Genomic DNA, 18,823 nt, shown 5'->3' on the forward strand with positions numbered 1-18,823 from the left:
CTGTCACGGGTCTGACTCAAAGTTTGAAACACAGTTTCAACCCAGGTCAGACCCAGGACTGATGCCTTTACACAACTGGGTCCAACCCAAATTATATCTGAGTTGGAGCTGTTTACACCTGTACATGGGAGCAGTAGCCACCAGCAGTCTCAAAAACAGTAAGACCCCAGCTTTACCCCCTGATGTCTCTGGGCCTGGATGTGTGTCATCACTGCGGGAAGCAGCATTTCCAGCTGTAAATTGGAGGGATCCGACTTGCCCGTTTAAACTACTTTTTAATCCGGGTTCTTCCCAGGACTGACCCTGCAAGCTAGCTATGTTGGATTATCACGGCAAGGTTTTAGAAGCAGTGGAAAAGGGGTATGAGTTAGTCCGGATACATATGGATGACCGGCGGTCAGAATACCGACACCGACATCCCAAAGGAGGGAATCCTGACAGGGCAAAGATAAGTATACATACTATCCCCCTGCCCCCCCCCCCCCCCCCCAACCCTAAGCATCCTTCCTAGCAGCCTAATCCTTCCTTCCATGCAGCTGGACCCTTACCCTCCCAGCTAGTGCATAACCCAAACCCCCATATCCCACTGCCTAAACCTAACCCCCCACCTCGCAGCCTAACCACCCCTTATAAGTGCCTAACACCTCCCCCCCCCCCCTTCCTGGATGCCTAACCCATAGTCGCCCCACTAGTACCTAAAGCTAATCTTCCCCAGCCGCACACTAATCAGCCACGATTACTTAAAAATCGGGATGCCAGCTGTCAGGTTTGCAGCATCGCCATCCTGATAATTTGCCAGTGTTTAGATGGCAGTCAGGTGCGGTGTGTCATTATAGTGAGCGCCAGGATGCTGAATGCATCCCAGTTAGTCCACATACTATATGTACACTGCTCAAAAAAATAAAGGGAACACTTAAACAAAACAATGTAACTCCAAGTCAATCACACTTCTGTGAAATCCCACTGTCTGCTTAGGAAGCAACACTGATTGACAATCAATTTTGCATGCTGTTGTGCAAATGGAATAGACAACAGGTGGAAATTATAGGCAATTAGCAAGACACCCCCAATAAAGGAGTTGTTCTGCAGGTGGTGACCACAAACCTCTTCTCAGCTCCTATACTTTCTGGCTGATGTTTTGGTCACTTTTGAAAGCTGGCGGTGCTTTCACTCTAGTGGTAGCATGAGATGGAGTTTACAACCCACACAAGTGACTCAGGTAGTGCAGCTCATCCCTGATGGCACATCAATGCGAGGTGTGGCAATAAGGCTTGCTGTGTCTGTCAGCGTAGTGTCCAGAGCATGGAGGCGCTACCAGGAGACAGGCCAATACATCAGGAGATGTGGAGGAGGCTGTAGGAGGACAACAACCCAGCAGCAGGACCTACCTCCACCTTTGTGCAAGGAGGAACAGGAGGAGCACTGCCAGAGCCCTGCAAAATGACCTCCAGTAGGCCACAAATGTGCATGTGTGTACTGAAACGGTCAGAAACAGACTCCATGAGCGTGGTATGAGGGCCCGACATCCACAGGTGGGGGTTGTGCTTACAGCCCAACACCGTGCAGGACGTTTGGCTTTTGCCAAAGAACACCAAGATTGGCAAATTCCCCACTGGCACCCTGTGCTCTTCAAAGATGAAAGCAGGTTCACACTGAGCATATGTGACAGACGTGACAGAGACTGGAGATGCCAAGGAGAACGTTCTGCTGCCTGCAACATCCTCCAGCATGACCGGTTTGGCAGTGGGTAAGTAATGGTGTGGGGTGGCATTTCTTTGGGGGGCCGCACAGCTCTCCATGTGCTCGTCATAGGTAGCCTGACTGCCATTAGGTACCGAGATGAGATCCTCAGACCCCTTGTGAGACCATATGCTGGTGCGGTTGGCCCTGGGTTCTTCCTAATGCAAGACAATGCTAGACCTCATGTGGCTGGAGTGTGTCAGCAGTTCCTGAAACACAAAGGCATTGATGCTATGGACTGGCTCGCACGTTCCCCAGACCTGAATCCAATTGAGCACATCTGGGACATCATGTCTCACTCCATCCACCAACGCCACGTTGCACCACAGACTGTCCAGTAGTTGGCGGATGCTTTAGTCCAGGTCTGGGAGGAGATTCCTCAGGAGACCATCCGCCACCTTATCAGGAGCATGCCCAGGCATTGTAGGGAGGTCATACAGGCACGTGGAGGTCACACACACTACTGAGCCTCATTTTGACTTCTTTTAAGGACATTACATCAAAGTTGGATCAGCCTGTAGTGTGTTTTTCCACTTTAATTTTGAGTTTTTCCACTTTAATTTTGAGTGGGACTCCAAATCCAGACAGCCATGGGTTAAAACATTTGATTTCCATTTGATAATTTTTGTGTGATTTTGTTGTCAGCACATTCAACTATGTAAAGAAGAAAGTATTTAATAAGAATATTTCATTCATTCATTCAGATCTAGGATGTGTTATGTTAGTGTTTCCTTTATTTTTTTGAGCAGTGTATTATTTGCTCTATCTCTATTCAGAAATCACAATTTGAACAGTAGTACAGGAAAGTACCAGACATAGGGCTTGATTAATTTAGGTAAGAGTCTATATGAATTTAAACTTGCTTAATTAAACTCTGAAATTAATGCGCACACTTAAGAAATGTGAGATTTAATTAGAAATGCCAATTTTTGGTTCTCATGCCCCTTTCAGACCTGCACTTTGTAAACGGTATATTGCCGTTTTTTTACCGTAAAACGGTAATCTGTGCGGTCTGAAAGGTGCAGGACCACTTAACCGGTTAGAAAATACCGTTTTTTCTAACCGGTTAAAATGCAGGGTCCTACCCGTTTCAGAACCGGTATTTTAGGCTCAAAATCGGCTCTGAAACGGTATTTAGGACCCAACCAATGAGCTGGGTCCTAAATTCAGCGCAGTGAATATTTAATGAGCGCTCATTAAATATTCACAGCACTGGAGCCGCCCCACCCCCCCGCGCGCGTGTCGACACCCCTCCCCCCCCGCGCGTGTCGACGCCCCCCCCCCTGTCGACCTACCTCCCGTGCAGCTGGTACCTCCGTTGTGGATCCCGGCACTGCAGTTGAGTATGGTCGGAAGCACTTATGAAAAAAAGTGTCTTTCAGAAAATGGCTGCCCCATAGGAAAACCAGTTTAAAAAACTAGGATGGCAAACTGCTTTCTCCCTGATTTTTGCCATGATTCACCATTTTGCATCCGACATCTTATTAAGGTGAACTGGAAAGTGATCTTTTAAAATTATTTTTTTTTTTGGGGGGGGGGGGGGGGGGGGGGTGGGTGTTAAAAAATCAGATTTTTTTTTCTGTGAAGGGGCATGCTATTTTTATTCATGTGCTTGAAGCACATTAAGCCGGGAGCCGCTCATTAGATATTCATATATTCACTTCACTCTGGACCCGGCTTGTTAAGTGCTGGAAAAAAAATTGTATTTACAGAAAACTGGGTGTGCGATGGGATCGCCAGCCGCACCCTCTTTTGCGAATGCATTCATATACGTGACCGAAAAAATCTGTTTCTTGACTCACCATCGATGGCCAACATCGCACTATACACTAGGTACATCGATGATGTATTGCTCTTTTGGACGGGCCCCCAGGAGGAGTTCCGACAGTTGATCACTGACATTAATGCACGACAGTGTCCCATTAAATTCACTTTTAATATGAGCCAATCATCGATTCAATACCTGGATGTCTTAATTTAAATTTCGGACGGTAAGCTATCAAGTTCGATATTTTCAAAGCCCACTGATCAAAATACTTTGTTGGATGCACGTAGCCACCACCCCCATGCTTTGAAGCGAGTGCTTCCCTTGTCGCAGTATATCAGGGTCAAGAGAATAACCAATGATGCCGCACAACTTAACTCCGACATGGAGAAGATGACAGAGAGGTTCCTTGAAAGACACTATTCCCCCAAGATCTTAAATAGAGCCAAAACAAGGGTGGACTCCATGTCAAGAGATGAACTCCTGACCCGCAAATTGAAAGATAAAGCCACGACTGAGAAAAGAATTGGATGGGTTCGCGATTATACCTATGCAGATGACAACATCACGGCCACGGCACATTCGCTATGGCCTGTTATCCAACAAGACAAAAATTTGCCCAATTTGAAGAACAAAACAGAGACAAAGCAGGTGGATGTTACAAATGTGTAGGTTGCACGACTTGTAGTGGTTTGCATAACACTAAAATGTTTTACCATCCATTCTTGGGAACAAAATACACCATTAAATATCCTCTCACTTGTACCAGTACCTTCATCATATATTTGATCAAGTGCCCATGCGGCAAATGTTAGAACACTGTGAGAACACTAAGAGAGAGAATTGCAAACCACCGCACTGCCATTAGGGCTGCAATTTCCAAAAAAGAACATGAACAATCAGTGGCACGTCATTTTATTATGGCAAACCATCCTCTTGCCAGTTTAAGATACACCATCATTGACCATGTCCCTTACAGCATCAGAGGAGGAGACAGAGCCAAGAGATTGCTACAGCTCGAGAGCCGCTGGATCTATAAACTCGACACCATGCACTCCAGAGGTCTTAATGAACAGTGGTCTCTTAAAATGTTCCTGTAATCACTCAAGACTTTGTCCCATTAGCATGAACCATTATCCCTAGTTAGATTACTGTCTTAATATATACTTATATACATTCTTTACCGTATCCTCCATTTTTCTTTACTGGTTGAATTTATCATGTACTGGCCACTTTATTGTTTTCCTTTTTTTTTTTATATATATAATTCTTTATTTGTTTTTTTTTGCATAATCCACATACAAATTCCCACTATGGGGTCACATTTACAAAATTGACAATAACAAATTACAATAGTGTTTCAAATTTTTACAATCAAAAAATATATGCATTTCCCCTCTCCCCCCACCCCCACCTGGCCCCCACCCTACCCTCCCTGGCCCTTCCCCCTGCCCTGCTTGGTGGAGCTTGAACTAAGAGAAAGAGTTTCTTTATGAGGACTCAAACCTTATTTTTATTTATTAGTATTCCTATCGGATTACTCTTGCCCTGACTTCGCTGACCTTATTAAGCCACTTTATTTATGCCTTTATTAGCTATTCGATCTAGAATCCTCATTCCATTCTTTACTATACAATTCTGTGTTTTCTTTTACCTTTATGTGCCTTTAATTTCATTATTTGTGAATATTTAATAAATTTATCCTTATAAAAAGGGGTTTATCATAGTGCTCTTTTTTAGTGCGAGGTTACTTTTCGTGTTATATTACTTCTGTGGGAAGTTTTTTTATATATATATAAATACATTGTTATATATTATATATTGGTGATAGGTTTACATATAATTAATTAATTCATAGGAAAGAGGTCTAACCACCGGTGCCAAATTTTATCATATTTTTGCATCGAATTGCAGCTCTTATATAGGGATTTTTCATGTTTAGTGGTATACATTGCCAGGGCTTTCCAGCATGCTACTTTAGGGCCTTCCTTTCCCACAGGGGCTGGCTGGCAACTTTTAGCCTGGGGGGCAAGCCCAGAGCACTGGCCCATAAGTAACAGCGCATCATTAAAATGGAGGTTTTTCGGTAAAAAATATATGTATTAATAAAAAAAAGATAACACCACGACAGGCTGCTCCCCCTGTATAATAACAGGACACCACAGGCTGCTCCTCTGTATAATTATACCAGGACACCACAGGCTGCCCCCCCCCCCGCATAATTACAAGACACCACAGGCTGCTCCTCTGCATAAACTGAACAGACACCACAGGCTGCTCCCTCTGTATAATCATACCAGGACACCACCGGCTGCTTCCCCTGTATAATTATACCAAGACTGTCCTGGTATAATTATACAGGGGGATCAGACTGTGGTGTCCTGACAGGACACCACAGGCTGCTCCTCCTGTATAATTATACCAGGACACCACAGGCTGCTCCCTCTGTATAATTATGCCAGGTCATCACAAGCAGCTCCCCCTGTATAATTATACTAAGACTGTCCTGGTATAATTATACAGGGGGAGCAGCCTGTGGGGTCTTGGCAGGACACCACAGGCTGCTCCCCCAGTATAATTATACGAGGACACCACAGACTGCTCCCCCTGTATAATTACACCAGGACACCACAGGCTGCTCCCTCTGTATAATTATGGCAGGTCACCACAGGCTGCTCCCCCTGTATAATTAGAGCAAGACTGTCCTGGTATAATTATACAGGGGGAGCAGCCTGTGGGGTCTTGGCAGGACACCACAGGCTGCTTCCCCTGTATAATTAGAGCAAGACTGTCCTGGTATAATTATACAGGGGGAGCAGCCTGTGGTGTCCTGACAGGACACCACAGGCTGCTCCTCCTGTATAATTATACCAGGACACCACTGGCTGCTCCCTCTGTATAACTATATCAGGACACCACAGGCTGCTCCCCCTGTATAATTACATCAGGACACCACAGGCTGCTCCCTCTGTATAATTATGGCAGGTCACCACAGGCTGCTCTCCCTGTATAATTATACCAAGACTGTCCTGGTATAATTATACAGGGGGGAGCAGCTTGTGGTGTCCTGGCAGAACACCACAGGCTGCTCCCCCTGTATAATTACACCAAGATTGTCCTGGTATAATTATACAGGGTTAAGAGCCTGTGGGGTCTTGGCAGGACACCACAGGCTGCTCCCTCTGTATAATTACACGAGGACACCACAGGCTGCTCCCCCTGTATAATTATACCAAGACTGTCCTGGTATAATTATACAGGGGGAGCAGCCTGTGGTGTCCTGGCAGGACACCACAGGCTGCTCCCCCTGTATAATTACACCAGGACACCACAGGCTGCTCCCTCTGTATAATTATGGCAGGTCACCACAGGCTGCTCCCCCTGTATAATTATACCAGGACAGTCTTGGTATAATTATACAGGGGGAGCAGCCTGGAGCAGCCTGTGGGAGTCTTGGCAGGACACCACAGGCTGCTCCCCCTGTATAATTATACAAGGACACCACAGGCAGCTCCCCGGCCCCCATTATACGCTTAATACATACAGTAGTTACAGGACACCTGCCTTTCATAGGACCAGGTCCGTGTGCTCTACTGTTGCGGCTCCCTCTGCCCTCTCTGCGCCTCTCCGTCCTCCGAGTATCTATCGCACGAGCAGTGCGGCAGTGACGGCGTCATGACGTCACACGGCGTCCGCCGCGGCCACATTGTATCCAATGCCAGGAATCCAGCCGGGACATGCACATCCCGGCCAGCACATGTCCTCATGCAGTAGGCGGCCATGTTCCTGTAGCCGCGCTGCTGCTTATAGGAGGACAGTCACACAGCAGTTATAGGAGGCAGCCCGCGGCCCGCAACGGTGCCTGTTAGAGCGGCCCGGGGGGCACATGGCACCCTGCCCCCCGGCCCAGCCCGCCCCTGCTTTCCCATCCAGCTTCTGGCGATTATTACTTTTGCTAGTGCACATAAATTGGTGACATACTGTCGGTCCCCCGGCTCAAGCTGGCCGAGATCCATAATATTTAGCAAACAACCCCTGTCTGACACTGCGGATCGGGGGATACCCGAGTCCACTATAATTTGAGTTACCTCCGTCCAAAATGTACTCAGTACCCGACACTGCCATAAAAGATGGTAAAATGTGCCCTCTTCCTGACCACATTTGGGGCAGAGTGTTGTTGTGCGTCCATTGAATTTTGCAATACGAGTTGTAGACATGTACGCTCTATGCAAAATAAAATATTGCACCTGTTGCACCCTCAGTGCATTGGTGGCTCTAACAATGTTCGAGACTGCAAATCGCCAGTCATCCTCTTCTATTGGGCCTATGTCCTGGACCCACTTATTCCTCAATGTCTCCATACTTGCTAATCCCTTATCCCGATTTATACCTTTGTAAATTCTGCTAACCATTTTTTTAGGGCCTCCTGTTCTTATTATCCTTTTGATCGGGGATTCTCCCAACAACGGAGGGCCGTCTTGGAATCGGTCCGCCAAAGCCGTTTTTAGCTGTAAATAACGGTAAAAGTATGATTTAGGCAATCCGAACTCAACCATTAGTTCAGCAAAAGTTTTAATGCGGCCGGGGAGAAATATTTGGCCCAGGGTTGTTACAGAGTATCTACCCCAGGCTTCCCTGACCTGGATCATACTTGACTCTCCAAAAATCTTAGGATCATCTATTGGATGTAATGGGTCGGTGGACTGAGTGTTTACTATTTTATTGGCTTCCTACCAGATTTTTAAGGCTGGAACGATAAGGTATTTGTTTGTAGTATTCTATTTATAGGGTGACTTCTTGGAGAGGCTACTTCAACCAGTGCACAGGCAATATCACTGTCCTCCGTCTCATCCATCCAGGGCCGTAATAGCGCTAGTTGAGCAGACAGGTAATATGCATAGAAGTCAGGCAGTCCCAGTCCGCCCGCCCTTCTATCCAGCATAAGTTTGTTCAATTGGACCTTCGGTCGAGTGTTATGCCAGATGAAGGACGAGATACTGCTATAGAGTTTCCTAAAGAGTTTTTTTGCTAGAGGAATTGGCGATTGTTGAATCAGGTACAACAATTGCGGGGGAACCACCATTTTTATTAAATTAATCCTGCCCGTGACAGACCGCGGAATTTTGTTTCTATTTACTCAGCATTGGATAGATGTTGTGACAAATAAAGTCTTCTGAGTTAAGTGTTATTTGTATCCCTAAGTATTTAAACTTAGTTGTCCAGGCCAGTGGAACCGGGGGAGGCAATGTTTGGGGTGGCGCGTCGCCAAGGTACATGATGTGTGATTTGTTCCAATTTATTTTTAAACTGGAAAGCTTACCAAAATCGGAGATCAGTTTTATGACCACTGGTAATGAGGTCCTGTAGTCAAACAGATAAATTAACACGTCATCTGCATATAATGATACCACATCTGTACTCTTGGCAACGCGCAGCCCACGAATGTCCATTTGGGTTCTCAATCTGCATGCTAGGGGTTCTATCGAGAGTGCAAATAAAAGAGGGGAGAGGGGACACCCCTGTCTCGTGCCTCTGGAAAGTTTAAATGGGGATGAAGTCCATCCATTCAAGGATACCCTAGCAGTAGGGGATTTGTATAGAAGTTGTATCCACTTTATAAAGTTAACCCCTAAACCAAATGCCTTCAGAGTGGCCCTTAAATAAGGCCATTCCACAACATCGAATGCTTTGGTAGCATCTAGAGATACCACCGCTGGTTGGCTATCCGGTTCAAGGGGTAACTGCAGGTGAGTAAATAGTCTACGCAGATTAGTCGAGGTTGATTTGCCTGGCATAAAACCTGCCTGGTTAGAATGGACTATTTTAGAGATGTAATTTTTAAGCCTGTTAGCCAGAATTTTTGCTAAGATTTTTGGGTACTTATGTAATATCTGGGCTCCCGTTTTTCTTATGAGACCGCGTCCCCTTGCGGGGCTCGCTGCGCTCGCCACGCTTCGGGCACGGTGGCTCGCTACGCTCGCCACACTATATAAAATCAACTCCATGCGGAATTGGATAGTAGAGGTATGAAAAAATGGGGTGCATTTAACATGGGAGCCCAGATAATACATAAGTACCGATTTTTGCTTCATTAGATAAAAGGGAAATGGGACAGTATGAGTCTAACTTAGTTGGGTCCTTCCCTGGTTTTAAGATAACTATTATTTTCGCTTCTACCATGGATTCTGGAATCTCCTCTTCCTCAAAACAGCGTGTTAAAGTGTGATGAAACTGGGGGGCAATGGTAACACTATATTTTTTAAAGATCTCTGCAGGAATCCCGTCTAGCCCAGGAGCTTTGCTGCCTGGTAGTTCTTTTATAGCCTGGCAGACTTCACTGAACAATATTGGGTCATCCAACTCCTGTCTTTCTTTTTGTGATAAGGTAGGTAATTCACATCTTTCTAACTGGGACTGGATCTCCTCTGATGTGATCTGAAGTTCTGAGGTATACAATTCCTTAAAGTAGTCACAAAACATGCCCCCTAACTGCGGAGTATCGTATATTAACTGACCATGTGTGTCTATAATGGGGCCTATACAAGGGGGCGGTCCCTCGGCCTTAGCCAAGTAGGCCATATATCGGCCCGTTATCAGCTGATTGATATGCCTTACATGACTTATACAACAGCAGTTTGGTGTTCTCTTCCTGTATGGCATCCTGCCATATTTTTTGGGCCTGTTGCCACTCTATTTTTGCTGCTTCTAGTTTATCCCGAATGTGTACCGACTCTGACTCCAAACATTTCTCCTCCAGTTTCTGTATATATTGTTTTTTGCCCCGAGTGACCTCTGCTATTTGTTTTCGAAATACCCCTCTCATGTATGCCTTAAATGCATCCCACTCAGTGGCAGCCATTGCCGAACCCTGATTTGCCTCCCAAAATTCACTCCAAAGTTTTACCGTGTTGTTCTCCTGGCCCAAATAGTGTAATCATGCTGGGTTAAGTCTCCAAAACCCTTGACCCCTTATGAGTTTATCCGAAAATTCCAATATTATAGGGGAATGATCGGATATACCCCTTGGTCTATATTCAATGGCATATATTCAATGCCGTGGGCGAGCGGTGACTGCGAGCAGGACTTTTTGCTCGCAGTCACCGCTCACCCTGTCAGTATTCAACTGCCCCCCCCTCATTCGCAAATTCCCCCTCGCTCCGTTTTTTGAGCGAGGGGGAATTTGCGAATGTGCCTCCAAAAGCTGCGAGAGCCGAGGCTAATTACAGCGAGTTTGCTGCACTAGCCGCGGCTCTCGCAGTTTAGGGGAATCCTCGCAGTTCTGTGACTGCGAGGATTCCCCCGGAACGTTGCATAGTGCGAGCGGCCGGCGCGGGGGTTAAACTGCGAGGATCACTGGTTTTCTGTGATCCTCGCAGTTTAACCCCCTCGCCGGCCTTTCGCACCGGCATTGAATACTGCACTATGTTTTTAACAGACGGGAGGAAAGACTGTAATGCCAAGGTCTATTCTGGAAAAGGTTTGATATGACGTAGAAAAACATGAAAATTGAGAAGTTTTGGGGTTGCGTTCCCGCCAAATATCTCTCCAGCCCATATCCCGTATGAAACCCGCAAAGGGGGTGCATGATGCTGTTCCTGTACCGAGCCTCCTCTCCATCTATCCATTGCAGGGTCAAGGATGTTCTGCAGAAGGATTGGATGCAGCCAAAGCCACCGTCTTTACCAGTATTTCATACGAGAAGGGAGGGGGAATATAAACTGCCAATATCACCAATGGAAGGGAGTTTATAATACAGTCCAAGAAGACGTATCTACCTCCTGGGTCTGTCTCCACCCGGTTACAAACGAACGCCAATGTCTTCCTTATTAAGACTGAGACCCCTCTAAATGAGGTTGTAAAGGGGGCGTGGTAGGCCCAACCTACCCATCTCTGTTTTAAAGCCAACAGCTTCCCTCCTATAAGGTGGGTCTCGGAGAGACATGCAATATCAACCCCATAGGAGCTAAGCTGGTTCAACACCAGGGATCTTTTAAGTTTATTATTAAGATCCCTTATATTCCATGCTAACAACTTAACCATTTGTTAATTTACATTTCTTGTCTCTAGATGCTCCCTCTGATTCTTTAAGCACCACATAATAGCATACTCTCCCCACACTAAAAAAGTATTTTCTATTTCTCCTTCCACCAAACAAATCCCTCCCTCCCCCCACCCTGTATACCCATTCCCTACAGGCATACCTATACCCCCCCCCCCCCCCCCCAAAAAAAAAGAAAAAAAGAAAAATTTAAGAACAGGAACAGGATAAGTAGAATATATCAAGATTAGAACCCATAAAATGCTCCATATCAACATCACAAAAAAAGAAAATGTCGTCATGCTTTAGAGGGCTGACGAAAAAGTGAAAGAAAAAGACCACCCATGAGCGGGTGGGGGAGCGCCCCAGCAGGTTACATTTATCATATTTTTATCACACTGGATACCACTACACCGGTGCCTTACGCCTAGGACCAAGGGACTTTGCTACCAACCACTGAGCAGCCTCGGTGGGGGTTAAGAAGAAATGTGTTGTATTGTTATCCACCACTCTTAGGGGGTTATTCTGGTTCACTCCTTCTGGCAAATTCCTTCTTAAATGGACAAAACCATGTGCACTGCAGGGGGGCAAATGTTACATGTGCAGAGAGAGTTAGATCTGGGTGTTATTTTGTTTCTGTGCAGGGTAAATACTGGCTGATTTATTTTTACACTGCAATATAGATCTCACTTTTAAGTAAAAACCCCACCCAAATCTAACTCCCTCTGCACAAGTATCATCTACCCCACCTGCAGTGCACATGGTTTTGTCCATTTGAGAAGGAATTCGCCAGAAGGAGTGAACCAGAATAACCCCCTTAATTTGGAGGGGAATATCATAGAGTAATTTATGTCCAAGTCCCGTAATTTTTTCTTTATATCACCAAATTTTGCCCTCTCTTTTTGCACTTCAAGCGCGAAGTCTGGGTACACTGATATCTTGTTTCCATTGTACCTCAGGGGACCTTTTGCTCGGATTGAGCGCAGCATAATGTCTCTATCCACATAGCTTAGAAATTTTACAATAAATGTTCACGGTGGCGCACCCGGGGCAGGGGTCTAGGGGGGACTCTATGGGCCCTTTCTGCCGCAAACTGGGCTGTAAATGCGGTTTTGCCCACAGTGTCTCTTAACCAGTTTTCCACAAATTTTTGAGGATCTTGCCCCTCAGAATGTTCCGGTAGGCCCACAAACCTTAAGTTGTTATGCCTAAGCCTTCCCTCCATCTCAACAAGTTTAGTTTTCAGTTCAGAGGACTGCTGGATACAGTGATTCATCTTATTTAGGCATTGGGTGTTGTTGTCTTCCAAGCGTGATATACGCTTTTCTGCCTCATCTAGGCGTATTGTAATCACACTGATCTCTGATTTTAGGGACTGGATCTCCAATTGGAGATCTTTAATTTGCCCAGATAACCGCTGTTCCGAGTTGGTAATTGCGTCCAGAACCTGCTGCATCGTTGGGTCATTTGTTTCTTCAGAGGTTTTGGATTTCGTTGGAGTGGTATGGGGGGTTGTGGTCTGTGAGGAGTTTCCCGCCTGGGATCTGGCAAATTTCTCGAGTCGAGCCGCAGCCGCGGCATTGCCAGCTTTGGGCATATTGCTATATAGTGGTGTACGCCTGTTTATCAATTTGTTAGTCCCAAACAATAATTGCTGATTTTACTGCCCACAGACTTGGTAATCCTCCATCCGCTAGATAGTTTGACCTGACACTGCCACACCAGTCCGCCCTCACCTGGACTGGCGCCGCCAATGGGGGCCACCCTTCAGGTCCCGTTATGGCGAGAAAACCCGCTGTGGGATCTCGCTCCACTCTCCCACTTAATACCTGCTTACTTAATAATTCTGGGTTTTACACAGAGTTCAAGAGGAACTGGTGAGATGGAGGGGAAACATGCTAAAATATCGTATGCCAGATAGATGTATTTTTTTTTTTTTCCCGGCCTGTACTTGATGGATGTGTACACCTGGCCCTTCGGGGTTAAACAGAGTCTTTTATGTGGTGCTTTAATGGGCTACTGATTTTTAACTGAGAGTAATTTTCACATTTACCCCTACTGTTGCTGGGGTGAAAGAACCATCTTCTAACAGCAATAATAATCTGAGTCCAGTAACCCTCCAACTCAGTAGAATCTGATACTGCCCAGAACTTATATATAGAAAGTAATAGGCAATAATCAATGGTATACTGCACCCTTCCGCGTGTCTTGTCACAAATAATCAGTCCAGGGAGAGTTCTTTATGCCGGCTTTACACTTCCAAGGCGGGGGGGGAGAAACGTCCCTTCTTCAGGCAGCCCAGCTCCCGGACGCTTGTGCCTTCAGGGTGACTAGGTACACCAGAAACACCCTCCGGTATCCACTCCAGCCTGGGTTCTGTGCGCAGCGTACTATGTCCTCCCTCGCCGCTTTCTCCTTGCTGACCGCGTCCGCACCAATGCCCGGCTCCGGGGGATCTGTCCAGGCTTATAGTAGTGGCTTGGTGCAGGTTTCCGCGGTATAGACCGGTACGAACCAGGGAAATCTTGGGCAGCACAGGAGCGGGTCTAATCTCTGTTGTTCTATGCCCGGCTGTCTGGTTCTGGTGCCGGCTAACTAGTGCTGGCGCCAGGAAGAGGTGTCTACAGCTTGGTGCAGGTGTCTGCGGCGCAAAAAACCCGTTCTGCACAGGGAGTTCCGGACGCTGCCTGCACGTGGTTTCTCCCGTCTCTCTGTGCCCGCCTCTCTGGTACTGCTGCCGGGGAAGGAAGTCTGCAGTCGGCGCTTGGTAGTGGAAACACAGGATTTATTCCCTGCTGGGGAGCTCACACACCAGCGTCCTACTCACGCTCCACCGTGGCCCCGCCCCCCCACTTTATTGTTTTCCTTAGTTACACGGCTAGTTATGTGGTTTGGTTTCACTGGCTTTATTTTGTTTTCAGGACCATTTCAGCAGCGGTCCAGTGTGGGGGTTGCTTGGCAACCAGAGAAGCTTTCCCGACAGTTTGGAGACGTGCTGACACACGCCCTGACGCCCAGAAGAGCGGGGTGGCTTGGCAGACACCCGCCCAGGAAACCGCACGATCTGGACCTGTCCTCCTTCTGCTATTTAGGTAAGTGTGTATGCATCTGTACTTTGTTGTTTCATGATTTGAAAAAGGAATTAAATCCGAAACGTTATCACAAGTATTGACCATGACTGGTAGTGATTTCCTGAGATGAATCCAAGCGAGTGCCGCTAACTACTGCAGGAACTGAGGCCCTTATTCTAGTTCACTCTTTCTGACAAAATATTTCTTAGATGGACAAAACTATGTGCACTGCAGGTGAGGCAGGTGTTACTTGTGCAGAGATAATTAGATTTGGGTGGGGTTTTACACCTGCCACACCTGCAGTGCACATGGTTTTGTCCATCTAAGAAATATTTTGTCAGAAAGAGTAGTGTTCCTTCTAGGAACTAGGGCGGGCAGGGCGGGGGGGTCGGACCGGGCACGCCTACGTCACTATTTTGGGCGTGCCCGGGCCGCCAACGTCACAAAAGGGCCGTGCCCGGGCCGCGCCGTGACGAAAAGGTTTGTGCCCGGCCGGCGGAATCACGCAGAGGAGTGGGCGCGGCTGGCGGCGTCATGCACAGGGGTGGGCGCGGCCGGCGGCGTCATGCACAGGGGGTGGACCCGGCCACCCGGAAGGCTGTAAACTGACGGGGAAGTGCCGGGCATCGCTATGTTCAGCGGCGCCGGGCTTCCCCGGTCAAAACAGCGGCGACAAAGGCAGGCTGGTTTAGCGGGGCGCTGCTAGAGGGGCAGGGCGCATTTTTCACTTAAAAAATCGGGCAGGGCGCAGCGCCCCGCTAAAACAGCCTAGCGGGAACACTAGAAAGAGTGAACTAGAATAAGGGCCTAAGTTCCTGCTAAAAAATAGCCCCGTATATATATATATATATATATATATATACACACAGGGCTATTTTTCAGCAGGCTCCAGCAGGAACTGAGGCCCTTATTCTAGTTCACTCTTTCTGACAAAATATTTCTTAGATGGACAAAACCATGTGCACGGCAGGTGTAAAACCCACCCAAATCTAATTATCTCTGCACAAGTAACACCTGCCTCACCTGCAGTGCACATGGTTTTGTCCATCTAAGAAATATTTTGTCAGAAAGAGTGAACTAGAATAAGGCCTCAGTTCCTGCTGGAGCCTGCTGAAAAATAGCCCTGTATATATATATATATATATATATATATATATATATATATATATATATATTCCCAGGGTGGCCTAGCACTGCCTCCTATGAAGTTACTGGTTGGGTGCCCGCACTTTTCAAACGATAAACATTCCACGCTGGGAATATATATATATATATCCAAAGAATGACCCCACGTGCGCCCTTATGGTGTGAGCAGCTACTCTAAGGGAGGCAATCATAGAAATGGAAAAAACAGGGTATAGAGAGCGCTTTAACCACCAACTGGAATTTCCACCAATTACAGTTAAATGCAATACAGTACAATATATAATCATAAAACCAGAGTGCTTTTATTAAAGTTTCGAGAGTCACATCTGGAGATTGTGTCCTTTTCGGAAATATAATATCAGTTACTCGACGCGTTTCGTCTTCAAAAAGACTTCATCAGGGGTTTAACAAGATATGAAATTAAAACGCTTATACCGGCGTGTTATTTCTTCAATATTTCGCAGGTCGTAATAACCTTCCCCTCAGTGGGGCTAACTCCAAATATCCAAAAAAACGCATGCATTGGCATGTTGTTTCCTCAGTGATAAAAAGGCTGTAATAACCTTCCCCTCAATGGAGAACACTCCTTGTATCAAATATTCCCCATATGGGGTCAAAGGGTACGAGATGTATTGGTAGCCTTCTCCAAGCAATTTCTTAGGGCACAGATAAGTGTAGTTTTAGATTAATGGGGAGTTCATCCCATAAAAAGTGGCTGTCAGCTAGGTCCGTTCGGTATGGTTAGCCTGATCCAACCAAACAGGTCCACAATATATAATAGTCCGCTGGTTTTAATGTATGTAGGAGACAGCAAAATGAGGTTCAATCACAGTTAAAATTCTGATCCGTGTGGGGAGTACTGGACTGAACTGTCTGCAGACCTTATATATATATATATATATATATATATATATATATATATATATATATATATATATATATATATATATATATATATATATATATATATATATACAAAGCAGGTCCAAGCATGCAGCGGCACTCCACAGGATTTGTGAATAAAGTCAAACTTTTAATGTCAAATAGAAACAGCTTCTGAAACCTACCTCACTTTCTACCTAAAAGCTGAGAACTTTTTTTCTCTAAATTCCATTTTTATTGCATATTTATAATAGTTGTTTATTTTTATTGCACTTTTAAAGAAACGCATACATCTGTTTTATGTAATCATTGTATTTATATGTATAGTCTCTGCAAAAAACCCTCATAATAAATGGCTTACTATAATGTTCATCACAATAATGTTTACATAGCTCAGGTGGGAAACGGTCGGTTGTCAGACCATAAGATGGTCAACAGTCATTAGGTTGACATCGTTAGGTCGACATACTGGAAGGTCGACATGGGACAAGGGCGACAGGTGTCTAGGTCGACACATGCGTTAGGTTGACATGGGTTAGGTCAACAGTCAAAGGTCAACATGGTTTTTTTTACTGTTTTTTGAGACATGTGCCGACAGGTGGTATTTCATACCCTACCATCCACTAGGGCGTAGTGGGAGAATAAAATAGTGTGCCAAGCGTAGTGAGGCACCGTGCCAGAAGCATTGCAAGCGCAGCGAGCGATGCGAGGGGATGCGGTGCACCTAAAACTGTGTCCATGTCAACTGTGGCAACATTGGGGTAAAAAAAAGTTTAAAAACCCATGTCGACCTTTTGACTGTCAACCTAACCCATGTCGGCCTAATGCATGTGTCGACCTAGAAACCTGTCGACCATGTCCCATGTCGACCTAGACCCCTGTCCACCTAGACCCCTGTCCACCTAGACCCCTGTCCACCTTCCAGTATGTCGACCTAACGGTGTCAACCTAATGACTATCGACCAATTTATGGTTGACCCAATGATCCCATTCCACTCAAGTATTTATTTGCTTAAACCTCTTCAATAATTACTTATTTCTAAAAGATAAAAACGATAGAACTACAATACATTAGCAATATTACTGTTGGTCAGTACTGGACAATAATGACCTTTCCAGAAATTTTTCAAGGAATACATTGTAAAAAACTGAATTTGTAAATGATGGATGGATTGCAAAATATTATTACAGTTTTAAAACAAATCGAAAGACACCCTGTTCACAGTACCTGCATGTTTCCTGGCCAACAGGATGGGAATAGAAAATGAAATACACAACTCCAAAGGAACCAGAATATAAAAACCTCAGAGCCTATGTAAATCTGTGTTTTGGGGGAAACCAGTTTGAGTAAGCATTAACCTGTCAGCTGATACTGTACATGCATGCTGATCTCCATAGATTCACTCCAACACAAGAAATCATTTAATCATTAATGTAAAGAAGCAGGTATACTTTCCCTATATATTTAAAATACAAGTAAATGCCATAAATCTTGCTATGTATAGCATTACTTAGATAAAGCACATCACAATGTATCTTACATTTATATTTCAGTTAACTGTATTTTTTAATTTCCATAATTGATTTACAAAGTTTAATACTACTACACTTAGCTTGATTTTACGGTATTTGTATGGTTTAATATCTTGGGAACAGTCAGGGGTGTAACTAGACTTTTGTGGTCCCTGCAGCAAAATTTTTTAAATGCCACCCAAGCACTCCACCAGAATGAGAGGAGGGGGTGTGTGTGTGTGTGTGTGTGTGTGTGTGTGTGTGTGTGTGTATGTATATATGTGTGTGTGTGTGTGTGTGTGTGTGTATACATATTTATGGATTTTGTAGCAGGTAAACAGCACAACCACCATCAGGAGCAATGACCTCTTGCCCTGGAAACACTTATATGAGGAAAGCACAAGTGCTGCTAATCAGCTCAACCATGATCACATCACTTTCCTGCTGCTGCTTTAAAACCTGGACCGTATCCTCCACATTACCATCACAAGGAAGTATGCTGTCCCTAACACACTCCTCCCCCCTTAGCTTCAACCACCCTGGTGAAGCTAACACATTTACAGGTGAGCTCTCCACCTTACCCACCTCTAGTTGTGTCATCTGCCCATGTACACAGCCCTCCACCCCTTTCCAGAGGTTTTCCACCTCTCTTCCTGCTCTCCTAGCTTC

General features: G+C 45.6%; 1 protein-coding gene across 1 annotated transcript in view; it reads right to left on the reverse strand.

The window, feature by feature from the left end:
* The window catches only part of LOC146074632 (pendrin-like), a 206,884-nt gene that overhangs the window by 102,512 nt on the left and 85,549 nt on the right, over positions 1 to 18,823 (reverse strand). The window lies entirely within an intron of this gene.

The sequence above is a fragment of the Crinia signifera genome, chromosome 4 (assembly GCF_055691185.1).
Source record: "Crinia signifera chromosome 4, ASM5569118v1, whole genome shotgun sequence".
In the NCBI taxonomy this organism is placed as follows: Eukaryota; Metazoa; Chordata; class Amphibia; order Anura; family Myobatrachidae; genus Crinia; species Crinia signifera.